At 32.2% G+C, this 26,289-nt stretch overlaps 2 long non-coding RNA genes and 1 pseudogene across 2 annotated transcripts in view; 2 read left to right on the top strand and 1 right to left on the bottom strand.

The window, feature by feature from the left end:
- Window positions 1–26,289, bottom strand: part of LOC110271671 (uncharacterized) — a 58,049-nt gene that overhangs the window by 27,358 nt on the left and 4,402 nt on the right. The gene's annotated exons all lie outside the window — the stretch shown is intronic.
- Window positions 14,809–22,429, top strand: LOC110271673 (uncharacterized; annotated as a pseudogene).
- Window positions 22,661–26,012, top strand: LOC148577849 (uncharacterized). The gene is made up of 6 exons (XR_015902753.1): window positions 22,661–23,099; window positions 24,402–24,587; window positions 24,701–24,764; window positions 25,092–25,169; window positions 25,346–25,393; window positions 25,481–26,012. It is a non-coding gene; the product is annotated as an uncharacterized LOC148577849 (long non-coding RNA).

Here is a 26,289-nt window from a genome sequence, read left to right as displayed (position 1 = left end):
AAAAAGTTAATTCTACTCTTTCATTATATTTATAGGAGTGTAAAGTATTCGCACAAGTGTTACAAAATCTTTTTTTCTTACTTTTTTTTTAAATTAGTATTCACTTTTGATTGTAATAATTATAAATTAATACATGGTGATAACTAATTGATATTGTAGAGAAGATCGAAGGAGACGAAGAGAGAACAAGCCAATATAAGCATGGAGATGAGCCAATGATAAATATGTAGATAGATAACGGAATAAAAAAGAATAATGAAAACAAAAATTAAAAATTCTAAAAGAATAATAAATCTAAAGATGATTTGAAATGTTGAATATAAAATTATGAAAAATAAAAATTTTTTAGCTATTACAATTATATGGAAGAAAAGAGTGATTTAAATATAAATTATTATATATACTCTATATTAAATAAAATTGAGAAATAAATAAATTTATAAATATTTATAATTTTTTATCTGCATTGTTACACATAATAACAACTTAATGACTTAAGTATTATACCTACATTAATTGAAATATAATTATTCTATATATTAAAAAATTAAAAAACTTATAGATTTTTTTTATTTTTTATTTAATTTTTCTATACAAAATCATTGAATGATTGATATCTTAATTTTTTTTTAAATGGTAAAAGATGATTTAACACGCAAGTATGAAACAATAAATATCTAAATAATAGTTATACATCTAGATATCTAAATCGAACAAAAAAAGTAATATCTTTAAAAAATCTTAAATAACAGTAAAGTTAATACAATGGATAGTTATGGATCAAAGCGATGAACAAAAAACGAGAGCTACTATAATGATATGGTGGAAATTGATTGCGGTAGGGGTTAGTAGAAGAAGAAAACAAGAAAAGGGAATAAGACAAGGTTAATAGTGGAGAGACAATAATAGTTATTGACATAATTTTAATTTAGACAAAACATGATATAAATAAGATCACGTTAATATTAAAATAAAAGAATATTTATCAAATAAATTTAAAAAATAAATAATACATTAACAAACAAATTAAAATAAATTTTTTAAAAACAATAGAAAAACGGATGAACAGTCCGTTGAGCCGCTAGTTTATATAACATGGCTTAAAAGTGTAACATAGTTGCTGAGATTATCGCAGTCTAATTTTAAATTGATCGAAAAAAAAGTTGAAGGTGCTCTAAAAAAATTATTGTTAATGGAATTTAAGTATAAAAAATAATTAGTGAATTATTTTCTGGAAGTCAAATAACTAATGTACAAAGTAAATTAAATTAGGAAATCATAGTTGTGGTTGGCAAAGATTGACTTTAAAATCAATTTTAAGAAAATTCGTTTACGTAATATAATTAATAAATATAGATAGGCTTGTTTATATAAACAAAAATCACATGTACAATAATTCCAAAAATACGCCTGAAGAAAAAATAATTCCAAAAATTTCGAAAAATGCACTCTAATTCATATGTGGTGGCCATGAAATAGGATTGACATGGGCGTGCATTTCTGGCACGGCGCCTACGAAATCAATGGGGAGGTTTTTTTTCACCTGAGCCATCCTAATATCTATTATCATGGACTTTCGCTTCATATTTTCACATTATTATTTTTAATACTGATTTAATAATGGTACGCTTTTTAATTGTAAATTATTCTACTGTTTTTTAAAATGTGTGATGATCTTATTTAGGGAGTATAAATTTGAGTTTAAAAATTTAAAAAAATTTGGAGTGTGTGACGAACGGATTTTTGATGGTTTAGAATTTCACAAATGAATTCTCGTTGTAAAGTATAGTTTCTAAACCAAGCAATAATCCTTTCATACAAAAAGTTGTTTGTCACTAGTACAAACCCCTAAAATTTATAAACCGAAGTATTGGACCTCGGGTCGTTCTCCCTAGGAATTACAATAAAGTGTTTTGTTATTGGTTATGAGTTATTTTGGGGTTTTGGATAAGAAGCATGAAAAGTAAATGGCAAGGAAAATAAACTAACAACTATAAAAGGCTCTTGGCAAGGTATGAAAATTAGAAGTCCTATCCTAGTTATCCTTCTCAATTGTGATGAGAATTGTTCATTGCTACCACTTAGTTAACCCTTACTAATTAAAGGAAAGTCAAGTGGATGAATTGACTTGAGCCACAAGTCCTAGCCAACCCCCAAGGAAAGACTAGCTTTAGTACACTCCAAACCAATTAGCAATCTCTCCAATTATCAATCAACAAAAGAATTAGATAACTCAAGTGTCACTAATTACTCTACCTAGGCCAAGAGGAACAAAATCTACACTAAAACTAAAAGAGGCATTTCAACAAACACATAGAGTGCAATAGAAGTAAACATTATTAATTGCAGGAATTAAAGGAATCTACAACTACAAAGGCAAGAGATCAACAATAGAAAAGCAAAGAAGAACAATTATTATGAATTACCTCTTATTGAATTGGAAGAAAGTAGAAGGAACAATACTAGATCTACAACAAAATATAAGAACAACATAAAGGAAATTACAATAAAAGAATAGAAGAAGATGAATGTAGCAACAAAGAATTGAGAGATAGGAGTGGAAGAAAGCATGAGATTAAAAACCTAGATCTAAGAACTAAACCTAACCCTAATCCTAATTCTAGAGAGAAGTGAGAGCTTCTCTCTCTAAAACTCTAAACTAAAATGATTATTTGTCAAAGGATGATTAGTCAAAAGTGTTGGTTGCCATCCCCTTAATCCTTCATCCTTTTATTCCTTTCCCTTAGCAATTTGGCGCCAAAAATGGGTTCAGAAACCCTCTCAAATCGCCAGGCACGTGTTGCATTAGTGAGGTCATGTGCCCTCATCGACGCGTGCGCGCACGGTACGCGTGCGCGTCCCTGGCTAATTCTGCGATGTGCGCGCGTGCCTTGTGCGCGTGCGCGTGCATGGCGGACTTTGCTTCTTTGCCTTTTTATGCTTCTCTCCACTTGTATGCTTCCTTCCTTGCTTCTTTTGATCCATGCCTAGCCTATTTCAATCCTGGAATTACTAGCAAACACATCAAGGCATCTTATAGAATCAAAGGAGAACTAGAATTCATCAAAATAAGGCTTAGAAAGCATGTTTTTACACTTAAGCACAAATATGGGAGAGATAACAAAATCATGCTAATTCCTAGGCTAAATGTGACAAAAGGTTATCAAAATACTCTAAATTCAATGCAAAACAAACCGTCAAATTGGGGTTTGTCAACCTCCCCACACTTAGGCCTTAGCATGTCCTCATGCTAAAATAAGAAGGAACTAAGGGTTATGACATTTATTGAATGCAACTAAACTATATGAGTCCTATCTAAATGCAATTATCTAAAGCAATTGGAAATGCTTAGTTCAAACAAATCAATTCCCAAGAGAGCATGCATAAGCACAAGAGCTAGGCATATAGGAACTAAGTCCAACCCACAATTGTATTGAATTGTCAAAAAGAGTTCAAACTTGCAAGAATATGGATAATATGGGTGAACACATGTGATTGAACTTTTGAACCTTCACCGGATGTGTATCCGCTCTATTCACTCAAGTGTTTAAGGGTTAATTCACTCAATTCTCTTCTAATCGTGTTTTCTAAAATTTGATTTTTTTCTAACAATCAACACTTATTCAATGCGTGCATACATTCATCATGAGGTCTTTTATTTAGGTTGTAATGGGGTTAGGGTCAAGGTAGGATCATTTATGGTCAAGTGGACTAGGATTTGAATCTTTGATTAGCATAGACTTTCCCACCTAACCTATTTAATTACCTATACAAATGCGAGCTATTCTAACTACCCATTCTTCACTTTTTCGTACATACTCATGCATTTTCTTTTCATTTCTCAATACTTATGCATTGATTCTTATTGAGCTTCACTTTGGGGCATTTTGTCCCCTTTTTTTGCTTCTCTTTTTTTTCTTTTTCTATATACATTTTTTCTTTTCTTTTCATCATTTTTTTTATATACATATTATTTTTTTTTTCTTTTTCTTCTTTCAAACTAAACGCGAGAACATCAATGCATAAGGTCTCTACATTTAATCAATACATGAATATGTGCCCAATTCCTAAACATAAAAGTGTGCTGCCCCTTTTTATCCCATCCAATATTCCCAAGCCTCACCAACTTGAATAATACACACTCTCACTAGCCTAGGCTAATCAAAGATCCAAACAAGGACTTTTCATTGGTTTTCCGCCTTGGGCTTGTAATGAGCTAAAATAAGAATGAGTTGGTTAAGCATAGGCTCAAAATTGGCTAGCAATGGAGAGTAAAAGGTTGGCTATTTGGGTGAGTGGCTAATGAAAGAATGACCTCAATCATATAAATGCACAAACACAAGAAATAAACGGATATATAGAATCAAGCAAATCAAGGATCACAATCATGGAAAGAGAACAATTTCACACAAGAATGGAAAATAAGTGGTTATAAAATGTAACCACATCAATAGGCTCAAGTCTCACAAGCTTGTGTTCTTAGCTCATAAATCATGTTCCACAAAATATATAATTCTAGCAAGTTCTATGAAAAGTTTTCCACTCAAATCAATTGGTGCCCTATAGATAGAGATCTTGAAAAATTCTCATTATCTTGACTAAGCTTATTGTGTATACATATGCAAAAATAAGAAAATGCAAGTAAAAATCCTAAAATCCTAAAATGAAATGCAAAAGTATTGGAGTTAGAAATTTGTCACCCAAGATTGCCGATCGGTCGGACGACCTCCCCACACTTAAAAGTTTGCACCGTCCTCGGTGCACTCAAAGATGAGCAAGGGGGTACGACGACTCTCTGGATTGCTATGTGTTCTTTCTTCCGCTTCCATGGTTGCTTGTGGTGCATTTGTTATGAAAAACAAAAATATAACACCATAAGATGAGAAGATATAAAAGCAAGGAAGCATACATTGTTGGAATGAGGTAAATCACTAGAATGAGGTGAGTGAATTAGTGTGACATTAAGAAATATTAGGTGTGTGAATTCTAAATTGCGCGGTTTAGAATACACATTAGCATAAAAGCTATGTCACAAAAGAAGCATGCACTTCACTTATCCTAGTGTGCTTGAGATGCTTTAAGTAAGCTTGTAAGGTAAGACAAGCATTAGAGAAGCATGAAAGCATTCAAGTCAAACATATGGATGGATATAATCATGAAATACAATGCATTAAGGTAAATGCTCAACATTATCCATCAAGAGATTGCCTAATCAAAGAATACGGTTCAAATCACATGGTGGCTAGCTACAACATGCAATTCAAAAGAGTTATAAGCTCGAAGACAATTCTCATCACTTGCTATTTTTCAAAAGGTAAGCATGAAGAACTCAAAACCAAGTAACAAAATATAACCTCAGTCATAGAATCCAACAAAGATTATCTAAAATTATTCATGCTAAAATAGCATTTAGGCAATAAGGGATATAGCAATGTATAGTAAACAAAGTCAATACTCCAACACTTATAATGAAAAGAGAGAAAATAAAATGAAAACTAAACTAAAACTAACTAATCAACTAGCTAACTAACTAATTTGTTAACTAAAATAAATGGTTATCCATGGTGTTTGGAAGTGTTGGATGAGGGGTAGGAGAAGGGAAGAAGAAAGGAGAAGGAAAGAATTGGAAAGAGGAGAAGAAAAGAAAAGTGGATGGGAGAAAGAAATCCGCGCGTACGCACGCATGGCGCGCGCGCGTCGTTGGCTTATTTCGAGAGTGGCGCGTACGCGTCATGGGCGCGTGTGCGCAAGTGGGGTTTGTGCCAGAGGCACAACGTTGGCGCGGCGCAGGCACAACTCTCTGGAAAATGTATGGAGGTTGGAACTTCTCAATCCGCGCGTACGCACGCATGGCGCGCGCGCGTGGATGGTCGAAAATGCTGGAAGTGCGCGTACGCGCCATGTACGCGTACGCGTGGATGGTGCTCTGTTTTTCAAAAAAAAAATTTTCTATGTTTTTGCACCAATCCATGCATTCCAAACCTCCAAACAGCTACCAAAACACCATAAAACCTTATTTAACATGCTTAAACTACCAAACATACTCAACTAACTAAACAAAACATGAAATTAAACTAATTCTACCAATATATACAAAAGAGAAAATGAAAGGATTTTACCATGGTGGGTTGTCTCCCACCTAGCACTTTTGTTTATTGTCCTTAAGTTGGACTTATGGGGAGCTCCTCTCAAGGTGGCTTGTGCTTGAAGCTATCCTTGAACATCCACCAATGCTTGAATCTCCAATAAGCTCCATTCTTCAATTTTAATATCTTCAAGCCTTGATGGAGTTCTTCACAAACCATGGGCTCCCAAAATTGATCCTCATATATTCCCGGATCCCATATCTTATTTCCACACCCATCTTCAAGTTGATTATCATTATTCCATTTGGGTGGCATGACCTTAGAATTCTCAATAAAGTGACCAAACATTCTCCTAGACCCAAACAATCTAGCTCTATGCCAAACCGTGCAATTAAGCTTTGAACATGCAACCATAATGAGCCTAGAATAATGTTTCCAACCACTAGCCATTTCCTTTTTGCTTTTAAAGCCACAAATATGTCTAAGTTGACCATCCGTCTCAAGCAAACCAAATTCAAGGGGAATAATAAAGCTTGAGTATAAGGAATTTACCCACTTGAATGAAAGAATGGATGGTGGTGGCTTGGGGAGAGGTATCTCCAACGTGCTAGCAAGCCTTACTCCCTTGTGTTCTTCCTTATTAATCTCCACCTCTTCATAAGCTTCTTCACTTCCAATCCTTTGTTCATCAATTTCATCTAACTCTTCCTCATCATTCAAATCATAAATGGGAGGTTGAGAGAATTCTACCTCCACATTGCTTTCTATCTCATTGGGAGAAGGTTCTTCAAATTCAAAGGATTCACCACCAAGATGGTTGGATGCATGATCTTCATCACCAAGGGAACTCAATTCTTGCTTCATTCTCTCCAAGTCTTCATATAGAATATGCCTTGGAGGTTGTGCACATTCCTCCTCAACATCAAATTTACTCTTCTTGGAGGGATTTTCTTTGATTTTAGCTTCCCATGGAAGTTCCGCATCTCCTAAGTCTTCAACCACTTCTTCCTCTTCTTCAATGTTCATAGGTTCCTCCAATTGTTCTAACACAAAGTAGCCTTCCTCCTTTTCCACCGGAGTTTCCAATCTCTCCTTCATGCTATGCTCTTCTTGAGCCATGGGAGTTCCTTGAGTGTCCAAAAGTTGGGATGCTAACCGGTTTACCACCGCATCCAAGGCGGTCATGAATTGTTGCACATCCCTTGTCATCTCCTCATGTCCTTGAAGAAGAACACCAAGGGTTCCATCCATTAGAGGTTGGAGTGGATAAGAAAGTTCATTGTCTTGGAGAAAGGGTTCATTATAGGAAGGTGGTTCTTCTTGGTGAGGTGGTGGTGTGTATTGAAGTGGTTCTTGGGAGTAGTAATCTTGGAATTGTGGTTCCATGTATGGCTCATATGGTTCAAAAGGAGGTTGGTATGGTGGGTAAGGATCATGGTCATATGGAGGTGTTTGTTGAAAATAGGCTTGTGAGTGTGGTTGAGAGTCATGTTGAGGATATGACTCATAGGCATATAGTGGTGGTTCTTGGAAATCACAAGGAGATCCACCATAGCCATTTGATTGATATGCATCAAAGAATGGCTCTTCCTCATAGTGCATTGGTGGGGGTTGTTGCCATGATGATTGATCATAAGCATATGGCTCTTCCCACTTTTGATTGTCCTATCCTTGATACACATCTCCATTATAGCCCTCATCACCTACAACATAGTTGTAATCACACTCATAGCCAAAATGAGAATTCATAATGGAAAGAGAAAACAAAAATCAAAAGATAATGGAAAATAAGAGAAATAAAATTCTACAACTAGCAAATAAAGCAAAAAAAGGAAGATATTCACACTATTCACATATGTACAATAACCAATAACATAACACCATTGCAATTCCCCGGCAACGGCGCCATTTTGACGAACGGATTTTTGATGGTTTAGAATTTCACAAATGAATTCTCGTTGTAAAGTATAGTTTCTAAACCAAGCAATAATCCTTTCATACAAAAAGTTGTTTGTCACTAGTACAAACCCCTAAAATTTATAAACCGAAGTATTGGACCTCGGGTCGTTCTCCCTAGGAATTACAATAAAGTGTCTTGTTATTGGTTATGAGTTATTTTGGGGTTTTGGATAAGAAGCATGAAAAGTAAATGGCAAGGAAAATAAACTAACAACTATAAAAGGCTCTTGGCAAGATATGAGAACTAGAAGTCCTATCCTAGTTATCCTTCTCAATTGTGATGAGAATTGTTCATTGCTACCACTTAGTTAACCCTTACTAAAGAAAGGAAAGTCAAGTGGATGAATTGACTTGAGCCACAAGTCCTAGCCAACTCCCAAGGAAAGACTAGCTTTAGTGCACTCCAAACCAATTAGCAATCTCTCCAATTATCAATCAACAAAGGAATTAGATAACTCAAGTGTCACTAATTACTCTACCTAGGCCAAGAGGAACAAAATCTAACTAATAGCTATAAGAGACATTTCATCAAACACATAGAGTGCAATAGAAGTAAACATTATTAATTGCAGGAATTAAAGGAATCTACAACTACAAAGGCAAGAGATCAACAATAGAAAAGCAAAGAAGAACAATTATTATGAATTACCTCTTATTGAATTGGAAGAAAGTAGAAGGAACAATACTAGATCTACAACAAAATATAAGAACAACATAAAGGAAATTACAATAAAAGAATAGAAGAAGATGAATGTAGCAACAAAGAATTGAGAGATAGGAGTGGAAGAAAGCATGAGATTAAAAACCTAGATCTAAGAACTAAACCTAACCCTAATCCTAATTCTAGAGAGAAGTGAGAGCTTCTCTCTCTAAAACTCTAAACTAAAATGATTATTTGTCAAAGGATGATTAGTCAAAAGTGTTGGTTGCCATCCCCTTAATCCTTCATCCTTTTATTCCTTTCCCTTAGCAATTTGGCGCCAAAAATGGGTTCAGAAACCCTCTCAAATCGCCAGGCACGTGTTGCATTAGTGAGGTCATGTGCCCTCATCGACGCGTGCGCGCACGGTACGCGTGCGCGTCCCTGGCTAATTCTGCGATGTGCGCGCGAGCGCCTTGTGCGCGTGCGCGTGCATGGCTGACTTTGCTTCTTTGCCTTTTTATGCTTCTCTCCACTTGTATGCTTCCTTCCTTGCTTCTTTTGATCCATGCCTAGCCTATTTCAATCCTGGAATTACTAGCAAACACATCAAGGCATCTTATGGAATCAAAGGAGAACTAGAATTCATCAAAATAAGGCTTAGAAAGCATGTTTTTACACTTAAGCACAAATATGGGAGAGATAACAAAATCATGCTAATTCCTAGGCTAAATGTGACAAAAGGTTATCAAAATACTCTAAATTCAATGCAAAACAAACCGTCAAATTGGGGTTTGTCAGTGTGCACTCCAAAATGTATATCTGTGTACTCCAATTTAATTAAATTTTTCAAAGACATATCCGAAACTATGACTTTTTCTGTATCCCATTTTATTTTTTATTTTTTAAATACAAATTAAAAAAAGTTTCAAAAACAAAATTAATGAAAAAAAATAAATATTTTTAATCAATCATGAATTCCAATTATTGGAGTCTTCACCTGTTTTTTCATGATCCTAAAAGTAGTTAAACTTTAGATTAATCATTGTAATTATGGAAATAAGTTAGCAGTATGTTTATATTATTAATTAGTCAATAAATTTTGAAAAATTGTACAAAATTATAGTAAGATGACTAGTAACTATAAGCCTGATATTGACCTAAGTTTGTTTACCAGTATATAAGATTAAAACATGAAAATAAAATTATAAAATTATATTTATTAAATAAGGTATAAACACATATATTATATTTAGCCACATAAAATTAATATATTTTGTATTTGTTTTATACGAAAGAAATAAAATATTAATTAAAAACTCAACTTTATTTTTATTTTTTATTATTCTTATCAGTTGTTTGTAATTAAATTTCTTGTCATTATATATATTTTGTAAAATTTTGTATGAAAAAAAACGATAAATACACTTTTATATTATAGTTTTTATGTTTAATTTATTATCAAATAAAATATAAAAACTGACTACTAAACTGTATATCTTTGTTCTTTGTGTTGCTTTGTATATATTTTGTTAGCATTCTGTATTCTCTCAAGTTTCATTAATTAATAGTGGAAATAATTTTAAGTTATCGATAAATAAAAAATAAATGAGAACTATAACTTTTATCTTCATAATAAAAAAATTATATTTTGAAAAGATTAATGATTATATATTTTTATATATTATGTTACGTATCTTGAATATGTATACTGTATTTAACATTAGTGGTCGATTTAGTAAAGTTTTTTAGTGTTCGTATAAAATAATTATCATGATAGTTTAAATAGATTAGTATCTGTTGAATAATTTTTAATTTGTAATAGATGTACCATTAAATCATATGACCGTAACTAAGTTTATCCATATTTGGTATGTAATCTAATAATCTTACCATTAGGGTGTGAAAATTTAACCAGTAATGCGGGATAATTGAACCTTTAAAATTTCGAATAAGAATAGTAGTATATAATTCGTGAATTTTCATTGGAGTTGGTAATTTGAAAATTTAATAATTAAGAATACCTTTAAATTGAGACTTACCTGGAGGATACGTCACAAATAGCATCTTGCGCGGTGATAATTTCGTTCTGCGTAGCTTTTTTTTCCATATCCTTTTTTTGCGTTGAGTTTACTCTTTAAACAAAATAAAAACACGTAAATAATATCAGATTGAGTTTTAAATAAGTTAATCATCTGTTAAAATTTTATAAGATAATACTAACACGTAGAAAATAAAAAACGAAGCATGGTATGGAACGAACAAAAATTTAACAAAAATTAAACTGAAATAAAGTTAGACACCAAAAAAACTAATAAAAAACTTGACGTTCCGAACCTCTTTGAGCTGCTCCTAGTTGCACGACCAGTCATGATGTCATTTTGATGGTAATGTGAGTGCTGAAAAGGGTAAATAACAGAAAAACATAAAACAAGTTATTAAGGAGGCCTGGATATTAGAGACTATGACAGTTATTTATAATGTTTCCATTGTCGTTTGAAATTTGAAAAGGTAATACTATCTAGCAAAAAAAGGAGGTTTAAGTTAACTTCTTTTCTTTCAATTTCAAATTAATTCGACTACACATGTGATATTTGTTACGGATTTTTATTATCCAATGGCCGTTTAACAATATTCAAATTTAAATTACTCTTTGCACAGGTGGCAAACGGTTTGAACTTCAATTTAAAAATGTTGCCATTTCAGACTTTAATTTAAATCTTTAATTATATTTCACTAATTTAATTTATAAAAAAAATCTTAGCGTTTTATTTATCCTAAAAATTATAAACTGAAATTAAAATTTATAACTTGTTTCAACAGATTTAAAATAAAATAAAAAATAAACGTTGAATAAAAATAAATGTACTAAAATTTGAATTTCGAAATTAAAAAAATTACAAAAATAAATATATTACTTGAACATTATTTTTTAAAGCACCTTATGAATAAATATTATATATCAAATAAATCATGATATATTGACACAACAAATATTATCTCTATATTGTTTGAAAAATAATAAACCTATGCCATTAATAACAACATTAGAACTTAAATTTAAAGGGTAATTGATATCATATATTGTGAAGATACCTAGAGTATATTAAAACGGTATGTTTATAATTTAAAGAGAAAAATTAGTCTATATAATTTTTATATAACAAAAAATTAGCCTCTTTCAACTAATTTAATTCCTTTATGAATAAAACTATCCTAATAAGAAAATCTGTAAGATTAAATTACATCCAACAAAATTATATGTGAAAAAATGGTTAGAGATTTTTTAATTTAACATAATTAACGAAAGAATTTATTTAATAATAAACCTATTTTATTAAAGCTTGAATGTAGATACTAATTATCATAATATATTGTATAAGTATGAATAGTGTATTAACATAGTATGATATTAATTTAAAGAGAAACATTGTTCTGTACGTTTAATTTAAAAAATCATCTTGTTTAAATTATTCGGTAAGTGGATCGATTTTTAAATCGTAGGTTGAAAATGAGCAGATTTTTTAAACTTCCTTGATGGTTAAAAGTGAAGCAGGTATATTTTTTTTTCTCGGGAGTTAATGTAGAATTTTACAAGTACATGCATGTAGTTCTAGATTACAAGAAATAGGGGTAAAATAGAAAAAGAGTATTTGATAATACATCTTTCATATTTCCATTATATATTGTTACAGGTGTTTTAGCGAGGAAATTTATTTTCTGTAAGATTTATTTAAAAAATTACTGTGTTAAAATTATTTTGCAAACTATTCTATCTTTATAATTTTACGTTGAGACTGAGCGATTTTTTTTAAATCTCTTCGATGGTTGAAAGTGACGCAGTTATATATTTTTGTCCTGACTTAATGTAGTATTAACAAAAATTAAGTACGTATTTCTACTTTTAGATTATAAATATCGGAGTATACTAGGAATACATAATTTGAGACCAAATTCTGCGTATTCTGCTGGTATATTGTTATAGATACATATTATTATAGATTTAAAAAGAAGGCAATTTTAGAAAAAATCATGTTACTTTTTAATATTTAATATTAATAATGTGTTTTCGGAAAGTTTGCACAAAATCACCGTTGACTTAGACTTATTTATTTACGTAAAGTTTGTTTATGGACTCGCAAATCTGTTTAGTTTTAATACAGTTTAAATTGTGTTACTATAATTTTTTTTTTATAAATTTTATTTTTTTGTAAATCATTAATAATGTAAATTATAAAATTTGTATTACTTTGTAATTTAAAATTTTCTGATTTATTAAATTGCATGTGTTTGAATTATTGTGCTGGTATTATTAAGTTTAGTTATTAGCTTTTCTTAAAAAAAATTTAAGGTTGTTAAATTTTAACTTACAAATAAATACATTTATGTTATTTTTAAATTAAAATTTTTTAAATAAAAGTACTCTTATTATTTTAATTTTTTTATTTAAATAAACATATTCGTATAATTTTAACTCAAATTTAAAATTAAAAGTGTTTTTCACTAATCAATTGAATCTTGAAGAGACATATGATATTCAATCGATGGTGTTGTACGGCCAATTCGATTGATTTACCAAGAAACACGAATTTATTGGTGTTTAGAGATGGATCAAGGAAAAAAATTTGTTGATTAATAGAAGATGTGTTTCGTTGTTTCTTCTATTTTTATCATTATTAAATATGATACACGAATAAGAGATAATAATTTATAAAATATAAGATAAAATTAATAATTAAATAATATATAAAAGATGAAATTATAGTTAAAATTAAATAAGAATTATGTAACAATTATTTAAAAAATTTAAAAAACCTATCTTGTTACTGAAACTATATAGTAGTCCAAGTATGAGATATTCGAACCAACTAAATTGTCCAACGATATCTTCTACACAGAGAGGATGACTCATGATCAACATTAATCTCATGAGCATCGTTACGCGTAAACAAATCTCCAATAGTTTACATCAATACCATCTAAATTTTAAAATTAAGAAATTTTTAAATTCGATTTAAAAAAAAAACCATTTTTTTAGAGAATTAAAAGCAATAGTTTATCGTTCTAGCATGGGTTGGAAACGAAACTTTAAATTAAATTAAATACTTATAAAGTTATTTGCAAATAAATCATATACATAAACTGAAATTTAAAATCTAAAATTTCCAATTATTTATTAACAAAAAAAAGTCCAAAACCATATCGTTACAAGTTAGATATAACATACGTGGTTTCAAAAATTGAAGAATATTAGATGTATAGGCGTAATAGAATAATATTAATTATCGCTATCAATTTGTGTTTTTTTTAATTAAGTACGGTAAATGAAAACAATATAGATAAGTAAATTAGTGCACCGGGATAGAGAGGAGTGATACATTAAAGGTAGATAACTTGGCTCATGATCACCGTTAAATAAAACGGAATATCTAACAATAACAACAATACCATTTTAATTTTAAACTAAATAAATTCAGCAATTCGGTTAAAAAAAATTCGATTTATTTTTTTTTTAGTTTACTTGCATGATTTTTTTTTTTAAATGGTACAAAAACAACAAATATCTTTTTTCAACCCAGATCGTTACAGCCTCCACCGATTTATGCACGTGTCTCGATGCACATAAACCGCTATTGTCAGTCGCGGTTTATTGCTAAGCATCGATAAACAAAAACCGCGACAGCTTCTAGCGGTTTATGTGTTCCCCCATTTGCACGTAATATGCAGCTGGCTATAGCGGATTATGCGTTTACGTAAACTGCTACTGCTAATAGCAATTTCTAAAGATATAGAAAAAATGTGTTTGCGTCTTTATATTAGAATGAGATATTTTTGGATAAATTAAAAAAGGGAAACTATCACTTCAATTTAAAAGTTTAGTGTATTCAATTCAAATGTGGCTGACATGATGTAGATTGAAAACAAATTGAATTCCGTAACTTTAAATTTGAATTGCTAAAAATTCAATATTTGAAAGTTTAATTTCTGAAATCTACTCTGTCATTAGCCCTTATAAATTCGGAGCACACGGATCTACTCTAGTCAAAATTTTTTATAATTTACCTATTCGTACGAGAAAAATTTTAGTGAATTTTAGCTTGAATTCACTATTATCACGAGAACATGTCTTCGAGGGGGAGACGTAGGAGGCCGAGCAAGGAAAGAGGTAGATCTACCATCAATGTAACAAGCGAATCAACGGACAGCATTGACAAGAATAGGACAAAGCAGAGGAAAAGAACACTAAAACAAATAATAGATACATCCTCAAGGTAACCGGTCTAATTTTATTATACAACTAATTTTTTTTTTTATAGTATAATCGGTTTGTTTGATTAATATATGTAAGTCCAATTTTGTATTTTTCTTAATATTAATTTAATTCTGAACTATTATCCCGTAATATTTAATATAATAGAAAAAAACCTGTTTTATTATTTATTAGTACATATCTTTAGTACAAGATTTTAAACATTTTGTGAAATTTTGTAGATCAATTTTAATTATAATTTTTAAAACATGAATCATTTTTTTTTGTGTAAATAATTATTCTGCACCAGAGCTCATTGAACAATGTATCAGATTAATATTTCAGCGTACATTTAGTGAACAACGAAGTAATCATTTTTTCGCCTTCAATAAGCTACATTCTTTGTGATAATTTTTTAATAGGATTTAATTTTTATTAAATTTTATGTAATATTTAGAATACAATATTAACGCTTATTAATTATTTAGTATGTGTTGATGCTTTAAATAAGTGTTCTTAATTTGTGTGTTAATTGCAATATTTAAAATACAGTTTTCATGGAAGTTTAAATACGGGTAACAAGAAACAAAAGGAGGTGAGTTCACCCCTTAAGAAGAACCATTCTCAACACGGTGAAGCTCACTCACCACCCACCTACAACCAGTACCACCACCATTGTGAACTTAGTTTTACTAATGCAGTTGATAAGATGACAACAGCCATAACCTGTCTGACGAAAATCCTCGAAAAACAAAACCAAATGGTTTATCCATTGTACGCCGTTAATAGAACTAGATCGGACAATCCGTACATAGAAAATCTAGCTATTAATAATACCACGAATATTAATAATTCAAAAACTGATAACAAAGTTGACATAGATAGAATAATGAGCAAATTCATTCGATCCCAAGAATGTCAAAAAACAGTTGTACAACCCACCCTACACAAACTCCCCCTAGCAACGATTCTGATAACCACGCAAATGACGTGAATCTCAAGGAGCTCTTCAAAACAAATGCCTCTCCATGAAGATCATCTGAATTAGATTTGAATTCAAATACGGGAATATATATTGGTAAAAAGGGTACCTCATCATTTGTGCTGTCGCGGCGTTCATGTGGCCCGAAAGTTCCACAGGTATGTGTATAAAAACATGAAATTGTGTTGTGATGACTTTGTTTAGTATTACTTTTTTTTTAATTTTATTGTCTAATTACACATGATGATGATGTCGTGTTTGCAGTGGATGCCCATTAGTTTTAGACCACCGAAGGACATGATTCTAACGACGAATGAAGTTGCTTGTGCCGCCTATATTTTTGGCCCGGATTTAAGGTGTCAAGTTAATCGGTAAATCCTTATAACACTATTCGATTTGATGCAAGTCTAATTTATCAATTCGTAACGACAATTTTCTAAGCTAAATATTTGTATATGTATTCGTAAAGGGATGAAGTACTGGTGTCAACTCGTACCGCATATGCAAGTAGAGCAAGTTTAGCCACATTAATTCCAGGAGAACAAGTCATCCAAGATGTAAATATTTATTTTGTATTAGTTAACATTAAAAAAGTACAAAATGTTAATGGTATGTATCGTAAAATTGAAAATGTACAAATTTATTTGTTTGTAGGTTATAGATTCCCTTACTTGCATTCTCACACAAGATCATAAAAAGCTTAACAAGTTGCCATCCATATGGTTTCTGCCAACAACCTTTTCGGTAAGTTTCACTAAAAAAATACCCCAAAAAAATCTGTATTTGATATTTTGTTTACATTAATTTTCAAGCCGCATATGAATAATTTGATGTATTATTTTTTTATGACAATATATCAAGCAACTAGCACTTACATGGTCTAGACCACCGAATCAACTAAGGGAACAATATGCGGATAAGTACATGCATAAGATTGAGTATTTGAACAGGGTAAGTCCATTATTTTTTAGTAAATAATATATGATTTATTTAATCCAAGTTGTATGTTTATCTTAAAAGCATAGATTCACAAACCTCGTTATTTTGTAAATAAGTAGATTTTTGTCCCCATCAACGACCTCAATGAGCATTGGTTCCTGATGATCATAGACGTGAAAAAGGAAAAGATCTTTGTGCTTGATTCTTGTAAAATACAATTTAGAAACTATGGTAGGCTATTATCAGTTAAAACCATGGTAAGTGGTCCAGTTTGATTTTGTTAAAAGTACAATTAGTTTTTAAACATTTATTTTCTATTAATTTTGAATGTTTTGTATATAACGAAAAAAAAAACGATATCGTTTGAAATTATGATTTGAATTTGTATTTTAATATCATTGCTACTTTCAGTTTGTAAGTGATATAGTAATTTGTTTAATTTGAAATGAAGGTTCATTTGTTAACACTAATATCAAATTAATAAATTTTAAATTTTTTATAGTCTAACCATTTTATACATGTAATAAAAATTAACCCGTTACATTGCTTGTACTACACAGTAACCAACAATATTTTATGTCACACAGACTATATTCATCGAACGAATGTTAGAACACAAATCTTTCTACAATTCTAGTGAAATCACTGTACCTCGAATTTCTGAGTTTCGTGTCGTGGAACCGTCTGACCTGCCACAACAGAGGAAAGGCTCGTAAGTAATATTAATTTAAATTTTTCTTTTGCTGTCATGTCTATTGAGTTTGTTATGTACGAATCATGTGTTCGATTAAACTGATGAATTAGTACAATCACACATTTAACTAAACAGTAATGACTGCGGTATCTGGGTTGCTCAATGGATGAAAGAGTGCGGGTGGACTGATGATTTTGGAATCACGGTAACCAACTTGATTCATTTTTTAAATTTTTCATTATTATTAGGACGAAATGTAATATGTATCTAGGTATATATTAATTATTGTAATTGCATCGTACTTTTTAAAATTATTAGGTCTATGACAGTGATAGGATGAGGCTAGCAATCGATTTGGTTAGCAAGGAATTCAATTTGAAGAAGTCAGAAGTTATGGATAAGGCACATGCATATATGAAAGAAATACTACAAAAACAATCACGACTGCAGAAGGATATATAGTTTATTTTTTTCATCGCTTTTGATATTTGACGAGACACGTCATATTTTGTTATGCACGTTTTAACTTAAGTGATTCGTTTATTATGGGATATTTCGTTCTCTAATCGAACCTATTGTTGAGTCATTTTGATATTTATTTATGTGCTTAATAAAAGAGTTAACATAGTGAACGAATATTACAAGAATGTATATTAATTTTTAAAAAAAAATATTAAAAATAAAGATAATTTAAAAAATTAAATATAAAATTTAAAAAATATTTTTCATCAATTGATATAAAGTATGAATATAAAGAGTATTTGGAATATGAATTTTTCTCTACTTCAAATTAGATACTACTAAAGATAAATAAGTACAGTTAATAACGTTTATAAATAGTTAATTATTTATAATGTTTATAAATTATTTATAATTTATTATGTTGTTATTACAACATAATAAATTTATTTAATATTCATTTAATTTAAATCTATTAATTTTATATAATATAAATTAAAAAAATTTTATACATTTTTTAATGTTTTTATTTTTAATGTTTAAATTGTTATGTCCAATTAATAAGATTAAAATTAAAATTAAAAAAATTAATCTTTTAAAAAACTACTGAATATATTAAACTGCTAATATAATATTTAAGCAGGTCAGTACATTAATTTAAAATTATTATACATTACAAAAAATATTTTATTTTAATAATATTATTTACTATGACTTTTTATAAATTCCTGCAATATTGATAGGAGAAGTCTTTTCTTCCTTTTCATTCTTTCGAAATTCTATTTACATGATTTTATAAACCCGTTTAAAAAATTTTTAATCTTGGATAAATAGCCGCCTCTTTCCATTTTTCCCAAAATTTGGCGCAAAAGGAAATCTAAACCCGCCCAAACCAAAACATTCTTCTCCATCCTTCCCTAACTCCTTCGTCTTTGCTGAGCTTTTGTTCCCTAAACCCATCTTCTATCCTTCTCTAAACCCATCTTCTCGTCAGAAACTCTGTTCCTTGGCTGCTGCTGCTAATGGTTGCGTTGCCGACGCTCTTGCTTGCTGTTCGCCTGTTGCCACACTTCCTTCCTTCTTCCTATGTCTTTATTTAGCCTTGACCACTGAGCCACGAACCACCGCAATAGTTTTTCTCATGTGTTATGTAAGATTTAGAATGACATCGGAGTTATATTTTACGTGTTGTTGATCTTTGGGACAGGTGAAAGGAAGGCTTGAGGGAGGGCAATTGTATACTCCCGCCTATGTGGCCCGCATGAATGCAATGGTTTGGGGGGCAGCAAGGGGCATCACAGTGCCAACAAATTTGACGGTGTTGTGGAGCTCATTGCAGCAGTTACTGCAGGAAATGGGCGGCACCGGTGGTGTGGCGGTTGATGGATCTTTCTTCCAATCTTTGTTTAATGGACTTGTGAAGGAAGGCGAGATTCAAGGATCAGTTCGTGCAGGAATCCATTGGACACAAGTTGTAAGTGACATGTTTGCCATCGATTATGCATTGTCAAAGTGATGTCCAGATTAAGGTTTTATGGTTTCTTTCTTGGGCCTTTGTTTTGGTTGAACCCTTGATGATCCTTCTCTCAATGTTTGGTTGGCAACAATTGGAAGCAATCTTATCTTGTGTTGATGTATTGCATTTCCAGTTTTTACTCTTAATCCTCTGATTGATAGTGTCCAAGGTGGGAGTATTAAAGTGCTCTGCTATCTACGTTGGTGCTAATAATTTAGTTCCTCATTCAAACATTAAAGGAATTTATTATAGTTTTCACTTCTTACATCACATCACAGGAGTTTGCCATGGCTCAGAAGGAATCTGTGGATTGATTGTTTTCACAGGTATAGACTCACTTCTAATTACTCTTTTGTTGACCATATTCAATCTTTTTTATATTTATAGTACATCATCGGAGCTAGATGGCTGTATTATTTTTTCCAGTTGTATTCTTTGTCTTTATCGTTCATGTTGTGCTGGCTTCCATTGCATGCTTTAGAATTCTTTTATCAGCTATGAGGTTCTGCACAAACTTGGAATTCCACAGCCCATTCAGTTCTTGCAGGTAAGCATCTTGTCACCATGTCAATTCTTTTTTCCAAATAAAGAATACGATGATCATGCACCCACTCCTGTTTATTGAGTTAAAGTATATACTCTTTATGGTGCCTTAATCTCTTAGTCTGCTGTCCCTTAAAGACTGACACATGTCATTCTTTATTTATCTTCACAAATTGAAGTTCTTTTGAATTAATTATCATGTTGCTCGTAGTTTGTTATTTTAATTTATTTATGAAAATCTTTTTGTTTTTGTATTTTTAAAGATTTTATCTGAATCTAAAAATACCATGCAGTGTATAGGATATAACATATGATACATGAATATCTTATACCATTTGTTTACCTAGCTTATGTGATGAAGTCTAAGTTTGTGCAATCCAATTTAGTCCAGATATTTTGAAGGAAAACCTATAGTCACAACATTTGTTCACCAATCTATGATTGACATGATAGATGCTGCTACTGAGGATGCTATTGAACGTGGTAGTTGGTAAGGTCCTTATTATGTTCCTTGTGAACTTTTATAGCAACTCATGTTTGTTCCTTGTGTCCTTTCCTAACATTGTCGCAGGAGTGATTCTCTTTCCTTGTTGCCCTCATCTTTCACACCTCAAGATGCAGATAAAAAGCTGTCCCTCTGTCAACAGGCACGATTGGCTCTCAAGGTAATATTTGAGTTTGATTACATTCTACATCGTAAAATTTAGGTTCCCCTCATCTGTTGATAAATATAATTTACCTTGCAGTCTAATAAAGCGCACATTTTTGGAGAATTTTATGTATTAAGCAGCAGCTTTAAGAAGGTATGGTGATTGATATAAGTAAAAAAAAGGTACTGTTGAATAAAAGATCAGTAGCTGCTGCTATTTTTCTCATTGGTTTCCTGTTGCCATTTTTTCCTTTCTATAGGACATATGTGATCGCGTGGTGAAAGAGTTGGAGACATAAGGTGTTTCAGGGTCTTTTGGCTATAAGATGTCTGATGATCTACAAGTAGCCAATGAAGCAAAAAGATACGATTCAGGAAGGTAGAATGAGTCCAATGAAATGGCAAGTGATGCTGGGGCCAACAAGCATTCTAATAAAGGGTCCAAGAAAAAAAAAGGGGGAAAGCCACTGGAAATGCAGCAGCAAATCTATCTGAAAGTGGTCCAGCTAACCAGGAACAGGCATCCACAAAATCTAAGAAAAACCTTTGAAAGAGCAAGGATACATCGTCACAAACATCAGATTCAAAGTCAGGTTCAAGGAAAAAATTAGTTAAATGAAGGACGACAATCTTAGTAGTCCCTCAGAAGAATGGATCGTGCAGAACATTACTACCCTGTTTCCCGAGTTTGAAGAACAAGGTCTGTTGATTCTGACTTCAAATCTTTCCTTTCTTCCTATACAAGTTATTCTGTATTCTCAAATGCAGTGCTGTAAGTTTTATAGGTCTAGATGATCCTGAAACAATTCTTGAGCCTTTGGCTAACAAATTAAGGCCTACAATAATCAGTTCTTGGATGGATAAAAGGAAGGCATTACTAACAGAAAATGCAGACATAATGAAATGATTGCTTGATAATTTGCAGAAGAAACTTGATGAGGTTTGGTAAAGTGGCACAAACACAACTTTTGTGGTCTTTTATACATACAGTTTACTATCGTAATTGTTTTTTCCGTGTTTCCCTGGTGGCATTCTTTCTTAAACATGCAGCCTTATTAGAAAAGCCTTGGAATTGATTGAAGATGATCAATCAACTTATGTAAGTTCTGTTATGTTTTTTAGAAGTTTAATTATTCTGTTTTCATTGTTGAAATGTGCAAATTGACATGTAAATGATGGCAGGTTGTTTTACATAGGCATTTACTAAGAACAGTAGCAGCTCCTATGGTGGATATGCTTCTTCATGATCTGGTAATTCTATACAATGAACTGTCTGTAAACGTAATATATATCTTGAGGGTTTAATATGGTCTAACACAATAGATTCATCATCTGCAGGATGAACAGAACAAATTGAAGAATGGTGTTGAGCTTCAGGACGCTCCTAGTTCTGAATCTATTTCAGTTAGTCCTGGAGACAGAGTTGCAATTGTAAGAATAAGATGTTATTTGCATCAACGCCTGTATTGGTGGTGTTTGCTGCTGAGCATTAGTAGGAGCCGTAGAATGAGTACTTACATTTTGTTTATTATTTCCTTTTGTAGTCCAAGAGTTTTCCTAGACCTCTTGCAGTTGCAGATAAGGCTCTTGCTGTTGTAGAAGCATTAGAGGGAAAGGTTGGCATTTCTAATTTTACAACAAATCTTCTTGTTAAGGTTTATGTAATTCATTGCCAACCATTTTTCAATTTACAGTTGCAACCAGTTGGGTGAGAATATCATTTTTTTTAAGCATCAAAGCTATTCTCCTCTCTGATTTGTGAACAGTATAATTCAATGTTTTAGAAACCGAACCGGACCGGACAGTCGAACAGATTTAAGTGCGAACCGACAACATTAAAAAACCGGTAAAAAATCGTTGAACCGGACGAGAACCGGTCGGTCGGACCGAATCGGAACCTGGCCGGTTTACACAAAAAAGGTCAGCTCCTTCGTTTCTTTCTCCCTTTCTCCCTTTCTTTCTTTCATTTAGAAAGAAATCACACAAACCCTAGCACTGTAAGCCTACACCACCGCCGCAAGGAGTGGAATACTGCCGCCGTCCGTCGCACTCAAAGTTCGCCGTCCGTCGCACTCAAAGTTCGTCATCTAGCTTCCCTCGTGCTCCAAGTCTTCAACCCCTCTTCGCTGTCACCGATCGCGGCTGCTTCCTCGAGCTCGGCGTCCATCGTCTTTGTCTGCTCAGCCGTCCTTCCGTCTTCGTTCAGCTGTGGTCTTCGTTCGCGTTCTTCGCCGTTCACGTTCGCTAGGCGTTCACCGTTCGCGTTCACTCGCTCTTCACCGTTCGAGTTAGCATTCGTCTGGAAACCACGTTGCTCCGCTTCAAACTCTGCGACTAACCCGCGCGATCCGCCCAGCCGTCGAACTACTCTCTTTTGTCACCGTGAGTTCTCTAAACCCGCCACCAGACAATACACTCACACAACACCAATACTCTTCTTCAAACTCTGCATCTTCTGATTTCTATTACAATAAGTAATTATTTGACTTGGAAGTGGTTTGGATTTTTTCATAGACTGAATTAAAGTTATAGTAGTTATGTTCTCTTCTCTGTCACATTGAAATTAAGTTTTGAATTCTCTTATTTCGTTTTAATTTTACCGCACTCAACATGTTTGATGAAATGCTTTTTTTTTTTGGGACTGTTTGATGAAATGCTTTAACCATATTTCTGGTTGGTTTTATAAATTCTAGCTTCTAGAAACTTAGTAAATTGATTGCATGTGAAATTAGAATAATTGTATTTTAGTAATTGGATCAACATGTTTGATGAAATGCTTTAACCATATTAGCATGATGATTCCACTTGCATTAGTGTTCTTCTGGTAGATTTTAATTGTTATTATGAACTTGTTAATTTGCTAAGTTCTTGTGTTCTTCTGTTACTTTTAAATTTTTTTTTTTGCTGTGATTTTCTGTTCTTGAACTTGTTAAGTTGATAATTTACTAAATTGTTGGGCTGCTGTTGTTTTAATTTGCCAAATTGTTAGGTTGATACAACATAATTTGTTGGATTTTCTATTTAGGTCATGTTCTTGTTTATTTGCTAAATTGTTGTTGTGTATTTATTGTTTATTTGCTGGATATTGGTAATCATTGTCTTTGAGATTATTTACTATGCAGGTTTAGTGTCATCACTGTTTTGGGATTTTTTATAATGTACTAATGTTTGTTGCTGTTTTGTAATTGCTGGTTGCAGGTTTAGTGTGATTATTGGTTAATATTTTGTAATGTTTGGTGCTGAATGCTGATTGTTGAGTTCAGATATGGTTGTTTATTTTGACTTGGGTAAAGAGACTTATGGTCATTTTTTCCTGCCTTATACCAATTCAGAGGATTATTTACAGAGGATGAGCACTTGTTTATGTATCTTGAGAAACTGTCTTTGTGTTTTATGAGCATTTGGTGAAGCTTGTATTGTACCTATTCAAAGTTTAGTTTCACCAAATGGTCCTCAAAGCAACTCATCCAAAATGCTGCTGCACAAACCCAAGTCTGTTGTCTCTTAAAGCCTGTACCCAACTTCATTTAGTGAAAGCCTTTCTAGCACTACTCCAATACCAACTTTGTTATTAATAATGTTATCAAATTTATTTATCCAAGTACTATGCTTATTTTTTAGTTGGATTTATGATAATTCATTTGATATTCTTTCTATTCTTGTCAGATATTTCTTTTTTGTCAGATATTTCTATTCAGTTGAACTACTGGTTAGACCAGTTAGACTAATAAACCAGTGAACCAGTGACTAGAACGGTTTAATGACCGGTCCAGTTCTCAGAACCTTGGTATAATTAGAAGTTGAATTTGAATGTTCAAACCATAATGTTGTAGTATTCATGGACGCATTTAGAGCAGTAACTGAAGAGAGGCAATGTGTCTATTATTTAGTTGAGCTTCAGTAATGATTTGACCTCCAGTTCTTCTGTAGTGATTCAAGCCTTGCAATGTGATTTGATGTTGAATATTCTTTTTTTTCCTCAGTGCATAGCCTTTGAAAAAACTCGACACGAAACTCGAAAGAACACTTTTACATTCATATCGTAAGGTATTCATGCTTTCACCCGCATAAAGCTTTATCAGAATTTATTTGAAGCTACTAGATTCACAAATATACTGTCAATAACACTGGTAATGTATTAAATATCAGATTGGTAGACCAACTGAAAATTACCCAAAATATTAATGAATAAGTTCTTTTCAGCTGAAAGGAAAATTCTAATTTAAGTCCTGAGGAACAAATTTCCAAATAAACAAAACAACAACAACAAAGCCTTGTCCCACTAAGTGGGGTCGGCTAGGAACAAATTTCCAAATAAGAGGAAAATATTTATCAGAGTTGGCCTACCATTAACTTTTGTTATTTGAATATCAGGAATTAACATCCCAAGTTTCTGCTGAGACTGAACCTGTATCCCTTCTGCCAAAAGTTGTGTCATTACTTTATATCCAGGTAACTTTGGTTGTGTCATTTGTATCTTCTATCCAGATCCCCCTGGATTCAATGAAGTTGGGATATCTTATTTCCGGTATGGGGTCAGTGTCGATGTTTTCATGACTTATTTGACACTGATAATGTCTTCATGACATTGTTTGATTAATTGACATGCTCATTTTTATTAATTACAGGTTTATATGATGGTAAAAGCTGATGCTAGGGAAGCAATGATCACAATTGTAAGAAGATCATCCTTTTTTAATATTATACTCTTGCGGTGCCAATGACGGTTGGAATAAGCAGTATTTCTTTTGCTTTTGCAACAGATTAACAGAACGAGAGGGTGGACAGATTGACAGATCCCTATTGAAAAACATTGTAGATATATTTGTTGAGGTTGGTCTCGGGAAGTTGGATCATTACGAGCAGGATTTTGAGATACAAATGCTAGATGATACAGCCAATTACTACAAAAGCAAGTGCACATTATGGACTGAGGTTGACTCCTTTCAAGAATCTCTGTGGAAGGCAAATGCATCAAGAATTGGCCCCTAGATTTTGTGTTCTATTGGTTGACCAGCTCTAATAGTGTGTGTAGGCTCTGGAATGCTTGGGAAAAGAGAAGAATAGAGTATCTCATTATTTGCACTCTAGCACTTGGCAAAAATTGTATAAGGTCGTCTTTTGACTTATTCTTGATTACATGGATTTACCTGATGTTAACTATTATATCTTTTGGTTCATCAACTGCATCTACAATCACATACTGCATGATAATGATGTTTAACTAGGGTACTGTGCCGGTTAAACCTTGTTTTGATGATTAATTTAAATATTAATGATATTTTAATTAGATTCTGTTGTTTGTGAATTGACATGTTATCATATATACTTGAATAAATTTGGGATATACCTTTGGGTGATAACTTTGTAACTGACAAATAACAGCTAGGTTTTAATACTCATGGAGCAAAGTTTCCATGTTGCTAGTTTTCTGTTTTAAGATGTTGAGTGTCATTGCGAATCGGTCTCCCGTCACACAAATGCGGGGGATGTGAGTATTCCCCAAAATAAAATTCAACTCAACCCAACTATATATTGGTAATGTACCCAATTTTAATTGGTTCGGATATCA

Source organism: Arachis ipaensis, chromosome B1 (genome assembly GCF_059453495.1).
Source record: "Arachis ipaensis isolate K30076 ecotype BB chromosome B1, ASM5945349v1, whole genome shotgun sequence".
NCBI classification, from domain to species: domain Eukaryota; kingdom Viridiplantae; phylum Streptophyta; class Magnoliopsida; order Fabales; family Fabaceae; genus Arachis; species Arachis ipaensis.
Note: the sequence above shows the minus strand (reverse complement) of the source record. Positions and strands in the feature narration are given on the sequence as shown.